Source organism: Populus nigra, chromosome 2, assembly GCF_951802175.1.
Source record: "Populus nigra chromosome 2, ddPopNigr1.1, whole genome shotgun sequence".
Classification (NCBI taxonomy): domain Eukaryota; kingdom Viridiplantae; phylum Streptophyta; class Magnoliopsida; order Malpighiales; family Salicaceae; genus Populus; species Populus nigra.
The window spans coordinates 7011900-7016899 of NC_084853.1; positions in this window are offsets into that span (position 1 = coordinate 7011900).

The following is a 5000-nucleotide window of genomic DNA, read 5'->3' on the forward strand; positions in this document are numbered from 1 at the left end:
CCACGCCCACGCCAGCGTAGAGCTCTCCTCGCAATCCCCAAGCTCGGCGGTCCGCACCAGCCACGTCGGCCAGGCCTCCGACTTGCGAGCAGGGGCAGCGGCCACCGCCGCCGTGACGTCGCGGCAAGCAGACAGCCGCGCAGCAGCTGCCAGCACCTTGGCACAAGCACGGCAAATGAATGCCACGCCCACGCCGCGGATAAGCAGCCCCAACGCGCCCGACGGCTTGGAGCGGGTCCCGAAGACGGTGGCCGGAATCGGGTCGTCGCCGGCCGGAAAACGGGTCATCGATGCCGGCAATACTTCGGGCCATGAGGCCCCCCACCTTAGTCCGAGTTTAGCAACAGCCCACATATCCCCCGCGGCAGGCCTATGGGCGCCAGGCCAGCGCGCCCCATGGCCAGTCAGGGGGCACCCCCCTAAAGAGCAATAAGTGTCATTGAAGCTCTGGCAGGGGGAGACACTACTAGGTCCCAGCTGTCACCCCCCCTCTAAAAAATTCATTTCTTGGTATTTTGAGCTGAAATTTTGCACAGAGGTTGGCAAAAATCCAATCCAACTTTATTAATTTTTCCAGAATTTTTCGAGGTCGGGAAGTATTTTTTTTTATTTTCCTACCATTAAAAATCGAGGAAATCGGAAAAAATAGGAACCGGCCCGGAATGACCCCAAATTCAGTGGGCAGCCTCATAAAAATATGGCTGATTTTACTGGATTGATTTCATGTGGAAAGCACGACGTTTTGTTGTAGGAATGCGGGAACCCCGGCGGCTCGCCTGCCGCGGCCAGCGACGTCGGGCTGGCCCCTGCAGCGCCTAGCCTCTCCCACGCGGGGGGCAGGCCAGAACGCGGGGGGCCAGGGCCCGAAGGCAGCCCCCCCGCGGGCGAGAGAGCAAGCCAGCAGGGGCTGTCGCCTGCCGCGGCCAGCGACGTCGGGCTGGCCCCTGCAGCGCCTAGCCTCTCCCACGCGGGGGGCAGGCCAGAACGCGGGGGGCCAGGGCCCGAAGGCAGCCCCCCCGCGGGCGAGAGAGCAAGCCAGCAGGGGCTGTCGCCTGCCGCGGCCAGCGACGTCGGGCTGGCCCCTGCAGCGCCTAGCCTCTCCCACGCGGGGGGCAGGCCAGAACGCGGGGGGCCAGGGCCCGAAGGCAGCCCCCCCGCGGGCGAGAGAGCAAGCCAGCAGGGGCTGTCGCCTGCCGCGGCCAGCGACGTCGGGCTGGCCCCTGCAGCGCCTAGCCTCTCCCCCGCAGGGGGCAGGCCAGAACGCGGGGGGCCAGGGCCCGAAGGCAGCCCCCCCGCGGGCGAGAGAGCAAGCCAGCAGGGGCTGTCCGCGCGTCGCGCGGCGCGGCATGGCTGCGGGGGCCGCGCGCGCGCGCCCAAGCGCCCAAGGGCCCCCAAGGGCCCCAGGCCCTCAGGCCCCAGCGCCCCAGCGCCCAGCGCGGGCGGGCGCGCGCGCGCGTGTGGTCTTTGAGGGGCGCCGGCCTGGTGGCTCCCTAAAGAGCAATAAGTGTCATTGCAGCTCTGGCAGGGGGAGACACTACTAGGTCCCAGCTGTCACCCCCCCTCTAAAAAATTCATTTCTTGGTATTTTGAGCTGAAATTTTGCAGAGAGGTTGGCAAAAATCCAATCCACCTTCATTAATTTTCCCAGAATTTTTCGAGGTCGGGAAGTATTTGTTTTAATTTTCCTACCATTAGAAATCGAGTAAATCCGCAAAACTAGGAACCGGCCCGGAATGACCCCAAATTCAGTGGGCAGCCTCATAAAAATATGGCTGATTTTACTGGATTGGTTTCATGTGGAAAGCACGACGTTTTCTTGTAGGAATGCGGGAACCCCGGCAGCTCGCCTGCCGCGGCCAGCGACGTCGGGGACGCTGGCCTGCGCTGTCGAGCCCGCGAGGGCTGTCTCCGCGGCAGGCCCCCCCTGAACGGGGCACGACAGGCCACCGCGCTGGCTCGTCCAGCGTCGACAGTCCCTCGTCCAGGTTTCAGATCGCGCCAAGTCGAACCCATGACCTGCTCAAGCCATCGTGCGCTGCCGAATTCGCATCTGCGTGTAGGCTGCCATTCCACGCGGCAGCCCCTGTTTTCGTCAGCGTGCCCCCCTGACGAATTTTCCTGCCTGGCCCAGTCCAGCGTCCAGCCCCTGTTCGTCGAAAAATCTGCGCTGCTGATTTTCCACGACGAGCCTACTTTCGTCAGCGTGCCCCCCTGACGAATTTTCCTGCCTGGCCCGGCCAGTCCAGCCCCTGTTCGTCGAAAAATCTGCGCTGCCGATTTTCCACGCGGCAGCCCCTGTTTTCGTCAGCGTGCCCCCCTGACGAATTTTCCTGCCTGGCCCGGCCAGTCCAGCCCCTGTTCGTCGAAAAATCTGCGCTGCCGATTTTCCACGCGGCAGCCCCTCTTTTCGTCAGCGTGCCCCCCTGACGAATTTTCCTGCCTGGCCCGGCCGGTCCAGCATCCAGCCCCTGTTCGTCGAAAAATCTGCGCTGCCGATTTTCCACGCGGCAGCCCCTCTTTTCGTCAGCGTGCCCCCCTGACGAATTTTCCTGCCTGGCCCGGCCGGTCCAGCATCCAGCCCCTGTTCGTCGAAAAATCTGCGCTGCCGATTTTCCACGCGGCAGCCCCTGTTTTCCTCAGCGTGCCCCCCTGACGAATGTTCGTCGAAAAATCTGCGCTGCCGATTTTCCACGCGGCAGCCCCTGTTTTCCTCAGCGTGCCCCCCTGACGAATGTTCGTCGAAAAATCTGCGCTGCCGATTTTCCACGCGGCAGCCCCTCTTTTCGTCAGCGTGCCCCCCTGACGAATTTTCCTGCCTGGCCCGGCCGGTCCAGCATCCAGCCCCTGTTCGTCGAAAAATCTGCGCTGCCGATTTTCCACGCGGCAGCCCCTCTTTTCGTCAGCGTGCCCCCCTGACGAATGTTCGTCGAAAAATCTGCGCTGCCGATTTTCCACGCGGCAGCCCCTCTTTTCGTCAGCGTGCCCCCCTGACGAATTTTCCTGCCTGGCCCGGCCGGTCCAGCATCCAGCCCCTGTTCGTCGAAAAATCTGCGCTGCCGATTTTCACCGACGAGCCTACTTTCGTCAGCGTGTCCCCTTGACGAATTTCCCTGCCTGGCCTGGACAGTCCATCTTCCAGCCCATGTTCATCGAAAAATCTGCGCTGCCGATTTCCCCGACGAACCTGCAGCTGCACAAATCTGCGCTGCCGATTTCCCCCCCTGTCGGCATGGCTGCCGCTGCCCCGATGTCCAGACCAACAGTCTTTTTTGTCGACTTTGCCGATTTTGTCCGCGCTGCCGATTCCAACACTACCCCCTGCATCCAAACCAGCATTGTTTCGTCAGCTCTTCCCCTGACGATTTTAGCCCTGTAACAAACAGTAGGCCTCCAATCCCGCCAACGGGAGCCAAGTTGATAGGGAAGAGAATTGAATGACGCGCCTGGTCCTCGCACCCCGCCACCCGAGGGGCCTTTTTCCCGGCAGCCTCTGAAAAACTCTAGCTTTCACGGTCCTCGCCGCCCCTCACCACCATGGCAGGCCTCTAATCCCACCCATCAGCAGTTGTAGCCGATAGGGCAGTGATTTGAATGACGCGTCGCGGGCCGCCGGGTCATCTCACCCGGCCATTAATTGGAGCGTTTTTGGCTGGCCGAGGATGGGGGGATGGATCTCTTCTTCCGAAAAAGCAAACAGTACATCGGGAGTTATGTTGACGGGGCATGGAATTGAATGACCCGTCGCGGGCCGCCGGGTCATCTCACCCGGCCATCCCGGGGAGCGTTTTTCCCGGCAGCATCGGGGAAACTCTTGCTTTCACTGCCCGCTGCCCAAGTCCCCACTCGCATCGGCCCCCCGCGCCAACAAGCCAACGCTGCCGAATCGGCAGACACTGCTGCCGAGTCTGCCGACACTGCCCCGCGGGCTGCCACTGCCCCAGTGTCTAAACCAGCGGTCTTTCTCATCGAGCCTTGGACTATCCAGTCCGTCCTGACTCATCGCCAGCACCTGCTGCCGATTCTGCCGACTTTGCCGATTTTCTCGGCGCTGCCGATTCCAACACTGCGCCCACCGTGTCTGAACCAGCGCTGTTTCCTCAGCGTGTCCCCTCGACGAATTTTCCTGCCTGGCCTGGACAGTCCACCGTCCAGCCCGTGTTCGTCGAAAAATCTGCGCTGCCGATTCTGCCGACTTTGCCGATTTCGTCGGCGCTGCCGATTCCACCACTGCCCGCCGTGCCTGAACCAGCGCTGTTTCGTCAGCGTGTCCCCTCGACAAATTTTCCTGCCTGGCCTGGACAGTCCATCGTCCAGCCCATGTTCGTCGCAAAATCTGCGCTGCCGATTTTCCCCGACGAACCTGCAGCCGCACAAATCTGCGCTGCCGAATCTGCCGACACTGTCCCGCGGGCTGCCACTGCCCCAGTGTCTAAACCAGCAGTCTTTCTCGTCGAGCCTTGGACTATCCAGCCCGTCCAGACCCATCGCCAGCACCCGCTGCCGATTCTGCCGACTTTGCCGATTTCGTCGGCGCTGCCGATTCCAACACTGCCCGCCGTGCCTGAACCAGCGCTGTTTCGTCAGCGTGTCCCCTCGATGAATTTTCCTGCATGGCCCGGCCAGTCCAGCGTCCAGCCCATGTTCGTCGAAAAATCTGCGCTGCCGATTCTGCCGACTTTGCCGATTTCGTCGGCGCTGCCGATTCCAACACTGCCCCCCGTGCCTGAACCAGCGCTGTTTCGTCAGCGTGTCCCCTCGACAAATTTTCCTGTCTGGCCTGGACAGTCCATCGTCCAGCCCATGTTCGTCGAAAAATCTGCGCTGCCGATTTTCCCCGACGAACCTGCAGCCGCACAAATCTGCGCTGCCGAATCTGCCAACACTGTCCCGCGGGCTGCCACTGCCCCAGTGTCTCAACCTGCGGTCTTTCTCGTCGAGCCTTGGACTATCCAGCCCGTCCAGACCCATCGCCAGCACCCGCTGCCAATTCTGCCGACTTT